This window comes from Carlito syrichta, unplaced genomic scaffold, assembly GCF_000164805.1.
Source record: "Carlito syrichta isolate Samal-C Ts95f unplaced genomic scaffold, Tarsius_syrichta-2.0.1 Scaffold47093, whole genome shotgun sequence".
NCBI lineage: Eukaryota > Metazoa > Chordata > Mammalia > Primates > Tarsiidae > Carlito > Carlito syrichta.
In genome coordinates this window covers 319376-336027 of record NW_006991189.1, presented here as the reverse complement: position 1 = coordinate 336027, position 16652 = coordinate 319376, and the positions used below count along the sequence as shown (strand labels likewise).

Here is a 16652-nt window from a genome sequence, read left to right as displayed (position 1 = left end):
GGGGAGGGGAGGGGTGGAGAGGGGAGAGGAGGAAGCAGCAAAGAAAGAAGTTGAACTGTGACCCAACCTCAGTGATGGCCTTGGTCCACCCCGGCAGCTCTGGAACTGGGCTGTCCCTTTCGAGTGGCTCCAAGTTGGGCATGGAGGTTGGGCCGTGAAGAGCCGTCGGCCAAGACAATGGTCTTCAGCCCAGGCAATTCCTGAGGAGGACTGACTCCCAAGGGCTATCTGCAAGCAGCACCCTCAGAGTCTGGGGGATCAAGTCCTTCCTCCCCTGAAGGGGAGTCTGGGTGCCACGGCACAGTGTCCGCTACAGGGGCCAGTGGTCCTGAGACCAGGGGCTCCATCTCTGCCTTTACTGAGAGGAGCCATGCATCCCTATGAGAATGCTAGGTCCCAGAAGTTTCTGTGGCGTTCCTGATATTCCTCAGAACTTGTTGGTTTGGGAAAACGAGAGGGTTGGGTCCAATGAATATGTCCGTTCCCCTTTGGCTCTGACTTTGGAAGATTTCTCAGGTTCAGAGAAGGGAGATTCCGAGAGGGAGCTCCCCCTCCACCCCTAAGCCAGAGCAATCTTGACAAAGTCTGGATACCCCAAAGGTCTCCCAGTGCACTTAAGAAAAATACCAAGCTTCTTGCCCCGACCTTCACAATCCCTCGATGCCTGGCCCTGCGTGCCTTTCCTGCTTCGCCTCCTGTCTGCTGCTTAATAGAACTTTCTACAGTGATGAGAATACTTTATGCCGACACTGTCTAATATAGTAGCCACCAGTTCTGTGTGGTAATCAAGCACTCAAGATGTGGTTAGTGAGGCCGAGGAGCTGAATTGAAGTTTTTCTATTTTAATGAATTTCAATTTTGACCACAGACTGCTAGTGGTTAAAATTAAAAGTAATTTAATTTAATTTTAATTTTTGCAGCTTCAGATACATAGGCCTTTTTTTCTGTTTCCCAGACACACAAGCTCGTTCCCACCTCAGGACTGGTCATCCCCTGGAGCCTTTGCTGGCTTCTCATTATCTAGGTTTCGACTTCAACAGTATTTCCTCAGGAAGCTCTTCTGCAATTACATAAGCAAAAGCATATCCCCACATTTGAGCCCCTTCTACTATATTACTATATTTTAACTTCTTTTTTTTTTTTTTGAGTTGGAGTTTCACTCCTTCACCCAGGCTAAAGTGCAATGGAACTCACACTCACAACCACCCCAGCGTTGACCTGCTGGGCTCCGGCAAGCCTTCCACCTCAGCCTTCCGAGTAGCTGGAACTACAGACGTGCGCTACCAAGCCCGGCATTTTATTTTATTTTATTTTATTTATTTTATTATTGTCGAGATGAGGTCTCACCAAGTTGCCTGGGCTGGTCTCGAACCCACAGGCTCAGGCAATCTACTTGCCTTGGCCTCCCAAAGTGCTGGGATTACAGGCTGAGCCACCAAGCCCAGCCAACTTCTTTATAGCAGTTATCAGTGGGTTAATTTTTCCCACTTTCTTCTTTCTGTTTATTTACTATCACTTTCAACTAGAAATAATAATGGTGTAAAGGCTAATATGTATATGGCACTTATGGTGTGTCAGGTGTGGATTTAAGCAATTATGTTTCTGTGGCATTCCTGATATTCCTCAGAACTTGTTAGTTTGGGAAGACAAGAGGGTTGGGTTCAATGAATATGTCATTCCCCTTTGGCTCTGACTTTGGAAGATTTCTCAGGCTCAGAGAAGTGGGAGATTCAGAGAGGGAGCTCCCCCTCCGCCCCTCATTCTACAGATGAGGACACTGAAGCTCAAAGGTTGACTTACCCATGGTCACACATGGGATTCTGCCTTTTTTTTCCTCTGTGATCCCTGCACCAACCTTGAGCAGTGCCAGACATATAATGCAAGGGCTCAGTCAGTGCCCCTTGGCTGTCGGGCTGGATAAGACCCAGCAGGTTGGGGAGGCCAGGTTGGTATGGACCCAGGAAGGCCTCTGGCCTTGGGTGTGGAAACCAGCTCTGCAGCCCCATGGAGCCCATGGGATGGAATGGCAGGTTGAGGGCAAAGGAGGGGGTGGTCTCAAGTGTGGCCTGTAGTCACTATCCCATTCTGAGATACCCCAGTGGGCTGGAAGACAGGAGTGGGCCTGGCTGGGCAAAACTAGCAAATCCAGTTCCTAGGCAGTGGATGATGCTATCAGACATGGTGGACTCCCAGCCCATTGCTGGGGCTGGGCCAAAGGCTGCTTGCCTGTGTTTATTGGTGCCTCGGCAGAAGAGGGGACCAGAGCTTTGGAGACCATCCAGCCTTTTCTTCTGCAGAAAGCTCTCATACCCCTCTGCCCTCACCACCAGAGCCCTCACCTCAGGCTGTCCAGCTGCAGGGGGTGGGGCGTGGGGAGAGATTCTTCACACCAATCAGCACCTGATAACACAGGCTGGACTCCCTGCCTCCTCTAAACAGCGTCTTCTCTTAATTAGAATGTCAGGCAGGCCCTCCTGTAGGGAAGGGACATTCCATGAGAAGGAGGAGTCCCCCACCAGAGAGGTGTCACCCTCCTTGACATTGCTGTCCCTATTTCCTATAGTTGCTGTGTCCCCCTTGTCCCATCTGCCACCCCACACACTATGGACAAGGGGCCTGACACACAACAGCCAGCTCCAGCAAGCCTCTCTTCTGCTGGGTAACCTAGGGTAAGCTTCCTAACCTTCTTGCCTCAGATTCCTCGTCCCTGTGAGAGAATGCAGGAGCTCTCCTAGGACTGCTGTGGGACCCAGGGAAGTACAGTGCTTGCAACACTCCCAAGATTTTGCACATGTGAGGTCAACAGCAAGTGTAGAAAGCCATGTCTATGCAGAGGTTTCACCTTGACCCAATCTTCCCACTTCCTTAGCCTTAGAAATTAGCAGTTTATCAAAAGAAAAGTACTGTATGCACAAGGATATTTATTGTGGGGTGGACTGTAAAAAATATTGGAACTTCAAGAACTGGCCGGGCTCTGTGGCTCAGTCTATAATCCTAGCACTTTGGGAGGCCAAGGTGAGTGGATTGCCTGAGCCTGCAGGTTTGAGACCAGCCCGGGAAACTTGGTGAGACCTTGTCTCTACAATAAATATAAAATTAGCTAGGTGTGGTAACGTGTGCCTGTAGGTCCGGCTACTTGGAAGGCTGAAGCAGAAGGATTGCCGGAGCCTAGCAGGTCAACACTGGGGTAGCCGTAAGTGTGGCACTGTCCTCCAGCCTGGGCAACAGAGTGAGACTCCAACTCAAAAAAAAAGAAAGAAAAGAAACTTCAAGAACTAGTAACCAAGAAATAGATAAATCATGTCTATTGTGCAGCCATTTTAAAGGTGTGATTTTGAAGGCTGCCCAAAGGTGGGGCTGTGCTTATTACCTTGTCACGTTAAACGAGGAAGCAAAGGAAGCGTTATGTGCATTCCAACTCTACTCTGTGAATGTAGGTGTGCGTGTGAACACAGATCAGAGGGAGGAGGAGAAAATGGAAACAGTCATGTGAGAGCAGGGGCGGTGGATTAGGGACGATAGTTTTCTTTCACAAAATGTCCTTTAATGTTCTTAAAAGAGCTGCTTGAACAATAAATAAATGTCAGCAAAACAAACCAATTTTTTAAAATAAAAAAGCAAAGCCAAGTGCAAAATCTAAAGTGTGCACTATTCTCAGCTCAGATGGATCCAATTCCAAACTCCTCGGTCCCCTGAGCACCCCACGCCATCCTGACACACACACATGAGGTCTCACGGCTTGTGGTGAACTATTCCCTCCCCACTGCCCCACCGCCCACTGCCTGCCTGATCTAGTGTGTGATGTGACAGAACCTGACGTCATCCTTCCATTTTCCTTCTGCCTCTTCTCCTGCCACATGCAGAAGGCCCTTTCCGTTCAAAAGACAATGGTTTCTATCTATGTCTACTTGCCACCAAACTCTGATTAGAGACTCTACAGCCTCAGTTAGCGAAGTCCTTTCACTTGCAATTGTGCTGAGACCCTGATCAAAGATGGCAAATACGTTTCCTCACACGTACCAGCTCTGATTGGTTGATTGTAGTTGCCAAAAGTGCAAGAAACAGCACTGAGATAGATTAGTCATGTCTGCCGTGGGCCCTGGACAGAGGAGGAGTGGTAGGTGTCCTGAGGTATTTGCTCTCCCAAAGTAGTCCGGTGCTGAACGCAGGGCTCTGACATCTGGCTTTCATCTCAACCTGCCAGTGCTTCCCTAGACAGCCTTGGGAACTGTGCAACTCTGTCCCGTGTATAAGGAACAGCCGAGTGCTGGTCTGGAAAGATTATGGACTCTGCAGTGTCGGAGACCCAGGCAAGAATCCCAGCTCCATCATTCGCTAACTGTATGACCTTGAGCAATCTGTTTAACCTTTGGAGCGTGGGTGTTTTCATCTGTGAGTTAGAATCTTGCAGGTAGGCTGGGCACAGTGGCTTAACCTGTAATCCCAACACTTTGGGAGGCCTAGGCAAGTGAATTGCCTGAGCCTGCAGTTTGAGACCAGCCTGAGCAACTTGGCGAGGCCTCGTCTCTACAATAAATCAAAAATTTGCCAGGCATGGTAGCGCACACCTGTAGTTCCGGCTACTTGGAAGGTTGAGGCAGAAGGATCACCGGAGTCCAGCAGGTTCACACTGGGGTGGCCGTGAGTGTGCCATGGCACTCCAGCCTGGGCGACAGAGTGAGACTCCAACTCAAAAAAAAAATCTTGCAGATAAGTTGAGTTATGAAGATTAGAAATGATGAACAGAAAGTGCCCCATCTACTGCTGGCACATAGTAGACATTAAACACAGAGCAGGGGTTATCTTGGCTGCCTGTGAGGTTCAGAGGGTTTGGAGGTATGCCCTTCAGGCAGGTGGCATGACAAGAGGCTACAGGGGGAAGGGAACTTCAGGCTACTGCCCCTGAGGTTGTGTATCTGTTTACACTTCCCTGGCCCACAGTCCCATATGCACACCTTACCCAGGCCCTCATGGACGGTGACATAGCTGCAGGAGACGTGATGAATTGAAAGAGACAAAGATGATATTTCGCTTGATTGTGCTATTGCAAGTTAAAGCACGCTGTATTATAACAAATATCAACATGTATTGATTACCAATTGCTGTCTGTATTTTTAATTATGTACAATAATGTAAAGCCAGGTTTAAGAGAAATAGATATCCTGGGGCAATGAATGCTTCACGAATGATACATTCTCCCCATCACTGCTCCACACAAGCAGGCTTTCCCTCCAGGCCTGAGGAGACAGCTTCCTGCCACACCTGGTGTCTGGGGCTTGGAGCTTGGGGGCTTGTCTTTAGCTCTGTGCTTCCAAGCCCACTCAATAGAAGGAGGGAGGCCGGGGAGGGATGCAAGTATGCTCGAAGGTGGTGTGACCAAACATTTCCGCTCTTGGTTACAGCCAGCTCTCAGTTTCCAAACATAGTCGTGGCATTCTTTCTTTACTGATCTTTAGTTCAGGTGATAACCACGGGCCCACCATTCACTTCCTCATCTGTGTATTCGGCGAGGATTCACTGAACATGCACGCGGGCCCAGAAGTTCTGGGCTGTGAAATTGGAGCACTTCAGGCCCGGAAGGTGCCCAGAGATTGTGTATTGCGAATTAGCAGCTTGAGAACCAAATGCAGCTCCCCACAGGCTTTGTTTGGCTGGCAAGGCGGTTTTGAAATGTTCTTAAACTCATACCAACATTTAGAAATCAGAAGAGTTTGCAGAAAATATCTGTGTCTTGAGACTTTTCTTGAATGTTTTCAAGATCTGGCAATACTGAGTCTGCATCCCCACCTGGCAGAACTTGGTTGCAACTGAGGGTGGTCAATCTGTTTTAGATACACAATCAAGCCCATAGCACTTTGCCACAGACTCCACCACTTCCTATTGCTCCATATCAGGCCTCCTTCATTCACTTACATTCCCTGCTGGCCCCTTGTAGGCACTGGAGTTTGGGTCACCTAATCTCCCACAACTCCTCTTGGAGTAGTGACTCTATAGTTAATAACTATGTCCATCCTAAATCTAACAGTCTGACAAAAGGCAAGGTAGAAAAACATGGAACTGACATCCATACACAGAAATGATAATTAACAAGAACAATAATTAACTGAATATTCGGGTATTGTGGCTTTGTGGTACATCAAAGCCAATTTCCTGGAGGAGGGGGTGCAGAGTCACAGTGTGCATGCTGCTGCGACCTTTGCTGGAGAACTGTCTGTGCCTTTTGATGTGGAAAAGGGAGCGACCCTTGCACAACTGCTAACTTCCTGGGAAGGTCCTGAGGTGAGGACCTGGGGAGGGCAGGAAGTCACTCCCCTCGGAAAGATATCTGCAGGTCATGCAGGAGGATCTCACTGCTGCTCAGAGATTCAGTCGTGGGTGGGTGACAAATTCAAGTTCAGAGACCCTGAAACTCCAGACCCTTATCAAAATAGAGTTGAGGAGCCAGAGCCAGCAAGCCCCAGCCCCAACTGATTTCCACCTTGACCACGTGAGGGGCAGCTTGATAGAGAGTGACTCCCTCTTTCCCTCTGCCCCCATCTGAGTGTGGCAGCCCGGCCCCTCTGCGCTGGGCCTCGTGACCGGAAACTCTTCAGCCGGAGAACAATGGCTGCCCTTGGCCAGAATCTGCAGAATCAGGACTGTAATCTCCACCAGCAAGACCTACCTACCCTCAAGATTTCCTCACTCAGGACTTGGAATTCTGACCCAACCTGGAAGTGTCAGGGGCCCAAGGAAGTAAACAAATGCACAGTATGTCCCCACAGTTCCAAGCCGGTGACTTGCGTCTGTACTGTTTCATTCAAATGGGCACCCAGCCCCGTCCATCCTGCTCTGCTGATCTCAGTCACCCTGACCCTGTCTGTTTGTTCTTTGTGGTTTTGAGGGTTTTAGGGTTCCACTGCAATCGGGTGGCTCATGACCCGGGCCCTGCAGTCAGCCTGCCTGTCGCCAGTTTGTGACGCAAAGCAGGAGGTGCCACCTCTCTGTGCATCAGTTTCCTCATGTGTGAAGTGAGACAACGTTGGTGTCTGCCTTATAAGACTTACAAGGTAGAATATGGCAATATCTGTCAAACATGAGCATAGCACCCAGCATATGGGAAGACGCTCTGTGGGTTAACTGGTCTTCCCGCTAGAGCACAGAGGAAGGTGTCATATGCTTCTGGGATTGGGTGTCATTATTTCTGACCTCATAACCATAATAATTGTCAGTCTATTGTTTATTGAGTACTTACTCTAAGCCAGGAGCAGTGCTAAACACTATACTTGTATTCTCTCATTTACGCCTCCAAATCCAGTCTGGTAGATACAATTATTACCCCCATTTTACAGAGGACATTGGAACTCAGAGAAGTTAAGCAATTTACCCAAGGTCACAAAGCTGGTAAGTAGGAAAGTTGAAGCTCGAACCTGTAGTGGTTTGGCTGCAAAGCTTATGCCATTGGCCATGAGTGGGCAGAAGCCCAGGTCTATCACCTCTGCATGAAGGGAGGAACAGTGAAACCACGAGCCTATGCAAGTGGCAAGTGGCAAGTCTTCTTGCCAGGCAGTGTCTTGATGGGTGAGCAAACAGTCCAGGAGCCAGCTTCAGGGAGGAGATAGGAGTGGTCTGAAGGTGATCCAGGGATGAGGCCACATGGTCCTCAAAGGGCCTTGAAAGGACATATTGCAGATATTCCTTCTTGGCAATCTAACCATCTCCTCCACAGCTAGGTCCTGTTGACTCAATTTGCTTTCACAGCTGAAGCAATATGTGTAAGAGTTAAGAAAGAAGCAAGCCTTGGAGTGTGGCTGATTCCAAGCACCTGCTCTGCCACTTATCCCTGTGTGATGTTGGACAAGTTACTTTACTTCTCTGAGCCACAAGAGCCCTGTCTGCAAAATGGGTTAGTATCAGTACCGAACCTGCCTGTCAAGACAGCCAGGTGATGCTTACCTTTGGCGCTAAGGGCATGCCAGGGTTTGGGCTGTGTGACTGTGGGCCAGAAACCTGGCCTCTCTGTGTCTTGGTGTACTCTGTGTCGGGTGTGAATAATGGCAGTTCTAGGACGATTGTGAGGAATAACTGGGATGTTGTGTGATGTGCTTGGCCCTTGTTGGAGTTTCATGAGTGTCAGTAAATGTTGGTGTGGACGATGATGATGACATATAAGACCCAGGATGATGCCAGCCCTAAATGAGCTATCAATAAATACAACTAAAATCAATAAGCCTGTCCTTGGGAGATACAGGTGTGGCCGCCAAAGTAAGACCTTCGGAGCCTGCAGCCCCTCCCAAGCCTCTGCAGGGGGTATCCAGTGTTCGCCTGACCAGGGCTGCCACCCTTCGCCAGCCCATCCTGTCCCCCTCCCACAGCATCCTAGAGAAGTCCTGGCCAGGAGAGCTGCGATTATGATGTCTGAGCTTCCCCATGCAGGGTTTTGTGGATATGGTGTCAGGAGGAGACTGCAGGCACCCAAGTGACGCCTTGGTGGAAGAAAGCACACCTGGGCTTGGGACTCAAGGGCTGAGGCTGGCACTCAAGGGTCTTGCCAAGAGCAGTCGCTGGTCACAGGCCAAGATCCTCAGGCAGGGGAGCTGCCCAGAGGGCTGCAATCAGAGGACTGGAGTCACTGGGGATTTTCCGGGAGCTTCCGCATGACCCTCTCTGGTAAAATGGGCTGAGAGTTCCTGCTCCAGGCTTTCAGGGCTGTCTTGTGGCTCACCTGAGAAGGCTGAAGGGCTAAATGTGGATGGAACAGGCATAGTCCAGCTGCATAGCATCCCACGCAGGAGCTCGCTGGGGAGTGGGAGCCGATGTGGGTAGGGAAGGGAGGGCAGTGTCACTCCAAGACAAACAGCAAACTCAGCTCTTATCTGGATCAAAGTCCCGGTCAGGGAGCCTGAGTCTGGGGGTGGGGGACAGTGTGGGGGCCACTGTCGGGCTCTGGGCTTCCTGGCCTCAGTCTGGGAGGTCTGCTGGAAGCAGAAGGTGGGGTGACCAGCAGATGAGTCCTGCTCAAGGGAGAAGCTGCCAGAGCCTCCAGCCTCAGGAAGGGGGGTGTCAGGGGACTCAGGTGGGGGTGTCTCCTGAGCTAGAGAAGAAGCCCCAAGGATGGAGACAGTGTTTGACTCTTACAGCCTCCGGCACTGCAGCATCACAATAGCCGGAGTTGAGCAGATATTTAACGTGGATGTGAAGGAAAGTCAAGAGTGCCAAGGAGCAGTTTTCTGAACCTTTCTACTGCACTTAACTGAGACATCAAACCCCTGCCCTCTGTTGAAGGGTGAGGAAGTTAATCCCCAGGAACTCAGCCACTTTCAGTTCAGGCCTTAGCCTTCCGGGGTCCCGTCCTCCATCAGCCACTTCCTTCTGTCTCTTTCATTCTCCCAGGGTTACAGCTGGATGGGAGAGGGGCACAGGTGTGATCTGGGTCATCATCCCTCTCACCAGGGACTGACTGGGCAGTGCCCTCCGCCCCCTGGGAGGGGCCCTGCAACCAGACCCCCCAGGCTGATGTCTCCCTCTTCCCTGCCTGTGGCTCCTGCAGCCACTTTCCCGAGCCTCGGTGCTGCGTTCCTGGGTTTCAGGGATCAAGAGCACTGCAGTTGTGGGAATGAGACCTCCCAACTCTTTTCTTGCTCAAACTGACCCCCACCAGAGCCATCTTCAAAAGGGCTCCCGATCCCAAGAGTTACCCTTGCCAGTCCCAGCTAGGTCTAGGATCGGCTTCCCTAGAAACAGGACTGTGTGAGGAATGAGTGAAGGCTTGGAATAGAAACGAGGTTCCATTAGGAAGTGGGGGAGGGATGCTGGGGGGGCAGCCGAGCAGGTCTGCTCTCAGGCACACCCTTGTGTCTCTGCAGAGAGGAGCTGCCCAGGGTGCTGGGCAAAGCATCTGAACCTCCCTTGGCCCATCACCCCCTCCCCTCCTCCATCCAGCACTCACCCAAGGAGCCTCTGGGACTGAACCAAGGGCCCCACAAGGCCAAGGCGGGAAGCCCTCTTCAATGGGGTCTGCGGGAAGGTGCCACTCAAGTTACCTTTGGGTGGCTCCAGATATGGCAGGGGCACAGCTGTGGCCATGGAGGTAACGGAGTTCATCTGAGAACCTCCATGGGGACGGGGGCATGAGCTGAGCTGGAAGTGATCTTGCCAGCTCCCGTCCCTTCCCTGCTCATACCTCCCAGTCTCTCTGCCAGTCCCGAAAGCTGGATGGGACTAGGGGACGAGGGTTGGTGTTAACACTGACCCCTACACCTGGAATGAGGTGTGTCTGGGGAGTCCAGGGCACCCAGCCTCTTCTTCTCTATCTCTGCCACCCCCAAGGCTAGACTCAGCCCTGCCAGAAAAGTCAGAAAGGGGCCCCCATGCTTTGCCTCCTTGCATCCCTTGAGTTTTACCTCCAGATGGCTCTCGTTTCCAATATGACTAATAGGTTCCATCACATGTGCCAATTCCCGCTGACTGATAGTGGCTGCGTTGGAAAGAATTGTGAAACCTCATCTAGGCTCATTAAGGAAAAGTAGCTGTGATTGATTAGCAATGTCTGCCATGAGTGCAGGAAGAGAGAGTGTGGGTGTGTGTGACTTCTCCTGTGACCTGCTACTCTCCCTCAACCTGAGCTGGAAAGTGTCTGGGGGTGCCTGGTGGCTGAGAGACATCATCATAGGATAGATGAGCTGTGATGTGCTGGCAGACATTTAACAACTGGCTCTTGGGGTAGGGTGGAGCTGCTTTGTAGCTTTTGCCAATTTCTATGGTGTGAATACTCCCACCATGGCCAATTTCCAGCTGCCAATATGAAGTCACTGAGCGCCAAGTCAGGAAGAGAGGCACACAGATGGCTCTCACAAGACTGCGCAAGCCGGCCAGGATAGTCAGACGCTTTTTTCTAAGAAATGAAAAGCTTCTTGCCACCCCCTCAAAGCTCTGCCAGCGGTGGCCTGTTCTGGGAAGAACACTAGACTAGGATTCAGAATCATCTACCAGCCATGAACCACAGGCAAATTACGTTCCTTCTCTGTGCCTCAGTTTCCTCACCTATAAAATGGGAGTTGAGTTGTAGTGAGTTGGGTTGTAGAGGAAGTGCTCTGTCAGCCACCAAGCATGACTTGTCAGACATGCTCCTGGGTATCAAATTCAGACAGTCTACCCCAGAAATCTGCCTCAGTGCTCCCTATAAAGTCAATGTTTTGGTTGCAGGGCTGTAAGAAACAGGGCGTGGTTGTTCGCATTGGGCTCACCCCAAAAGGACAGGCACTCCCCTGAAGCTCATTCATTTTCCCTTCACAAGCCCTCACACTTGCCACTGAGAGATTTTTTTTAATGGTTTTGGAAGCTACTCGTGTTTCCCTTCTTCATTACAATTTGAGGTTGTTCCTTTTACTTCTCCTACATGTGCCTCCTTCAAGCTCTAGGGCTCCCGTGGTCCTGGGAGACAGGCTGACCTGAGTTTGAGCACCAGCCCAGTTATGCATGAGTTCTGTGAGCTTGAACACATCCTATAATCTCCCTGGGCCTCAGCTTTTTTGTCTGTAAAGTGGGAATAGTAAACATCAATCCTACTTCATTGGGTTGTTGAGTGGACTGAGTAAAATAGGTCGGGAAAGTCAGGCACAGAATAAATACTCAGTAAATGAAGTATTATTTGTCCTCACAAGATGTTGGGTGAAGATAGACCAGGCCAAACTATAGAAGAATGGGATTCCTAAAAATGGGAGGAGCCACAGGTCAGTGAGGGCCAGGACTGGGCGAGGGTGAGTTGTAGGAACTGTAGGTTGAGAGAGAGCCCCAGGGCAAGTCTGGGCCTGTTAATCCAGCACAGGTTTTCTCATCCTTGGTGCTATTGACATTGGGGCTGAATAAGTCTTTGATGTAGGGCTTCTGTGCACTATCTGTCCAGCAGCATCCTGGCCTATAACCATCAGACACCACCAGACACCAGTAGCAGCCTCCCAGTTGTGAAATCAAAGATGTCTCCAGACATTGCCAACTGTCCCCTGGGGGGCAAAATCATCCCCCATTGAGAACCCCTGCTCCAGCAGGCAGAGCGAGATCAGTCCAGTTAGTCACAGGTGTCCAGGATGGAGAGCATCTGTCCTGGCAGAGATGGGTGGGTGGGCACGTGGTGGAACCAAGTGGCAGGTGGTCGGCTGCAGGCAACCTGGCAGTAGGCACCAGGAGGCGTGGGTTGGGGCTAGGATCCCAGCTGCCAGGAGCCCAGCGGTCAAGCAGGGTCAGAAGACAGCTCATATGACATGAACTCAGGAGCGCCCGGTGACTTTTTCTCCCCGTGTCCAGGGCCTGGACTGGATCGAGAGACTGAGAGGAGCTGAGCCTGTGGACAAGGGGGAGGAACTTACCTGCCCACTTTAAAAGGGGCTGAGGGCCAGGCCGCCCTAGTCACCCTGGAAGCCCTGCATGACCTCCAGCCAGGAGAGCACAGGCTTTGGGGCAATAGAGGCCAGGTTCAAATCCAGGCTCTACTGTATGGAAATTAAGGTTAAAAAAATAAAAATTTAAAACTATTAAGAACCAGGTGCTATCACTTAAGAGCAGTTGCTCAACCTCTCAGCTTCAAGTTCTGAGCTGTGAAATGGGGACGATAATGCCAGCCTCACAAAGTTGTTGTGAAGATTAAATGTAGGGTTACGGCTAACATGCTCAGCATCGTGCAAGCCACATATCAGGCTCCCAGCAAATGCTGATTGAATGAACAGAGGAGTCTACGGCCATCCCATCCTGAACATGTCCAATCTCACCTGAATTAATGAAGGAATGCATGAATGAATCCTCCACCAGCAACCTTTTTCCCTTAAGTTCTCAGGTATGTTTTAGTTCTTGTCTCTGGAATTTTTCCAGCTTCTAACATAGGAAATACAGACTTCTCAGCGGGAGGAAATAAGTTATTCATCTCTATATTATCAGAGCTTAGCATTGAGTCTGGTAGATAATAAGTACTTTACAAAATGAAGTTTTCCAGCAGGGTATGGTGGCTCATGCCTATAATCCCAGTGCTTTGGGAGGAGGCTAAGGTGGGAAGCTCTCTTGAGCCCAGGAGTTCAAGACTATCCAAGGCAACATAGGGAAACTACTCCCCCATCTCTCAAAAAAATTTAATTAATTAAAAAAATTAGCTGGGCATGGTGGCACAGGTCTGTAGTCGCAGTTACTTGGGAGTCTGAGGCAGGAAGATTGTTTGAGTCCAGGAGTTCCAGACTGTGGTGAGCTAAGATCACGCCACTGCACTCTAGGCTGGGTGACAAAGCAAGACCACGCCCCTCCAAAAAAATTTTAAAATAAAATTTAAAAAATGCTTTCCTCAAAGGGCAATGACTGTGCCCTATTCATCTTTAGACAGCCATAGCACAGCACGGTGACTGACACACCTTGGGTGCTCGTTACATGTCTGCTGAATGAATGAGTGAATGAACAAATGAACAGACAAAAAGTGGTTGAAAGAAAGGCATGACACAGAGCAGTACCCTGGGAGTCTTCACAGGGGTCCATTCCTGCATGTGTATGTTGGGGGAACATGGCTGCCTTGCTCGGAAGAGGTGGGCTGAACCCTGGGGGAAAATAGTAGCCACCTCAGCAGGAAGTTGAGGCAGTAGGTGACAGGCATCAGGGGAAGGTCTCAGGTAGAATGTTCCCACCCTAGATGGCTGCTTTGGACCCTTCCCTGACATCCCTACTGCAGGCTGCTCAGCCCTCTGAAGGTGGCTAAGACAATCTTCATCATTCTCCTCAAGAGGAGGAAAAGGTGGCCCTCTGAAGCCAGCAGCAGGTGTATGGGTGCTGTTCAGGGATTTGCCTTCTTTCTTAAGATGTAGTAGTGTAGACTGCACCCAGGCAGGGTCAACTGCATGGGTCGTGAGATACGGTGTGTTTGTTAGGAAGACTTCTGGAAGAGAAGTCAGGAGACTAGGTTCTGGTCCCACCCCCATCACCTACCCCATACCCACAATGTGGTCCTGGATGGTCATGACATTCCCTGGGCTTCCCTTTTCCCATCTTTATCACGTAGACTTGATGATGCCTTGGGGTGACCCTATCCTTTGGTGCCTGACCTGGGAGATGGGCATGGCCATGTGGGTGCTCACCCAGTGGCATCCAGACACTGCTAGATTTTGCAAAACTGTGAACTCTCTGGCTACTTGAGAGCCGCCAAGAGTGCACCACAGCATCAGGAAAAACATCTGCTTTGAAATCTGGAATCTCCCACTGTAGGCCTGTTTGTCTCATGGAAGTTGGCAGGACAGTGGTTGCATTTTCCTAGGGTCCCAAAGCTTCTTGGGGACCTGTGAGGACCATCATTGACAGGGGGAAAACTTGTGTGACAGAAAAAGCCTTTTAAAAATATATAACTCCCCTGTCTCTCTTTCCCTTCCCACAGCAGAGAATCAGCTAACAAATAGGGGCTTTTCCTGTTCCTGTAAATGACAGGTGTGGGGAGTAGGAGGGAGCTTGGCAGAGCCAAAGTCCCTTGCGCAAGACAAAGAGTCCCATAAAAGAGAGATGAGAGAATTGAGTCTGGGGGGGGGGGCAGAGGCTGACCATGAGGGGCATCCTCTGGGGGTGGAGAGGACATGGTCTGCAGTCAGTTTGTGGGTGGGATGGGTTGCTTCCTGAATGAGAGACAGAAAGAGAAGCATTGCAGAAACAGGTCAGGAGCTCTACCAGTTACTAGCTGCTTGGCCCTGGGGAGTCATTCAACCTTCAATGCCTCAGTTTCACAAGATAATCTAGTCAGGACCATGGAGGTATATGTGGTGACGATGGTGACAGTAGTGATCACCCTCAAAATCTTCAGTAGAATTTATGTCACTTGGGATGGACACAGCAAACTGCTCTCCTGGGACCTGGCTGAGTGCTGGGTGCATGCCAGCTACCCAGCTACGTCTGGTGACACCTATATAGCTGAGACTTCTAACAACAGGCAGGACCACCACCGGAGGTCTGGTCTGTGTCATCGAGGACTTCCCAGAGCCTGCTGCAATGGGAGCCCGAGCCCCAGCAGGCCCGGAGGCTCAGGGCATCTGTTCTCCATGTGTCTGAACCATCCAAAAATTGCCGCAGGCTGGACTCTGTCACCAGCCTGCTTCTCTCGCAGAGGACACTTCCCCCTAGCCAGGAGGCATGGACTTCCCAGCTGGGCTGGCCACTCTGGCAGGCTGCACTCAGGGGATATTTTCAGATTCTGGGTGACATTCCCCTGCCCCTAAGCCTAATAGGTCCCAGATGCTCCTCTTCCCCTCCCACACTCCCTCACTGGCTCTGGAACCTGTATGAAGCCTGCCGCCGGCCTGGGGCTTGCTCACTCAGGCACTGCACCTCTTGACTTTTTTGTGTTGTTCTTAATTTAAAACATTTTGTTCCCCCTTAACGTGATGGCTTGACAGAGGCCAGCATGAAAGAGGCTGTTTCCTCCTGGATGGGGACCAGAGCAAGGAAACGGGCAGATGAAGGAGGAGAGAAGGAAGCTGCCTCTGGGAATGAGAGGAGCAAGGGGAAACATAGGAGCCTTTATTGGCCCAGCATAAAAGGAGCAACAGGAGTCGCAGCTGAGTTCACGTGGCCGGGGCACTCGGGGCTGGGCAGACGCACCAGGCCCAGCTGGGAATCCGCCCGGCTGGGGCCGTGGGGGTTTCGTGGCTCATGTTCTGCAGAAGTGCCTTTCGTTCACAATCGTTCTGGGGCTCCTTTTCTCCACTTCTCCGCCCCCCTTTCCACCCCCCGAGTCCTCCCACCCCTCACTCCCTTTTGCTTGCTCTCTCAGAACACTTGAATTTGTAATTCTTGGCTGTTGCCAGTAATGAGATAGGGCTGCTGCTGAGGCCATGGGAGGGAGGAGGGAGAGTGGACACAACCTGGAGGAGAAGGGAAAAGAGAGGCATGGGGGGGTGAGCCCGGAGCCCCCGGGGCGGGTGAGGCCGTGGGTGGCAGGCCCAGGGGGACTTAACAGAAACCAGGACAGGCTGGAGGACCCGAGGCAGGGCAGTGAGAAGCCATGTCCGCCCCTGCCCCTGCCTGTGGGCTCTCCCTGCGTCTCACGGGAAGCTTGGCCAGGACAGCCAGCATGCTAGCAATCGTAATCTCTTTAGGGCCTGTTCTTTTGACATTTCCCGGTGTTCTTCGGTGCCCGCTGTCCTGTGATCTGTAAAGCAACCTTGTACATGAGTTTGGGTAGGTCCTGAAGAGCCATTTTGTGGGGTGGGACGCTGAGGCAGGGGGACCACCCCCCACCACACACACACTGACAGTCCCCTATCAGGGCTGAACCTGGGGCCCAGACCTCTGGATTTCTCATCCAATAATGAAAATATGGAGATGAAATAAAGGGGGAGAAGTTATATTGGTGAAAGTGAGCCAAGAAAATACACACTTCGAAGACCAGATGGAAACCCCTCCATGGAAGAATTCTTGGACGCTACTTCTAAAGCGACCTCCCCATGTCCCTTACAGCCATGACACTGACCCAGGCATTTTCTCTCTCTTTCAGGACCTCCTGTAAGTACTCAAGCTGCTGCTCAGTCTCATGCGTCTGAAAGGCCTGTGTCACCTGCTGGTAACAGGGTCCCGGGTGGGGACACTGACAGCTGGCCCCTTACTGTCTTGGGGGGGCTCCCTATGCAGATTCCTTCTGGGGAGTTCCTCCAGAATGCTGACGT

General features: G+C 51.1%; 1 protein-coding gene across 1 annotated transcript in view; it reads left to right on the top strand.

The window, feature by feature from the left end:
• Window positions 1-16652, top strand: part of COL13A1 (collagen type XIII alpha 1 chain) — a 134808-nt gene that overhangs the window by 29188 nt on the left and 88968 nt on the right. Inside the window, exon 2 of the mRNA XM_008048529.1 lies at window positions 16484-16491. The gene's annotated coding sequence lies outside the window, so the exon portion shown is untranslated. The remainder of the gene's footprint in view (window positions 1-16483; window positions 16492-16652) is intronic.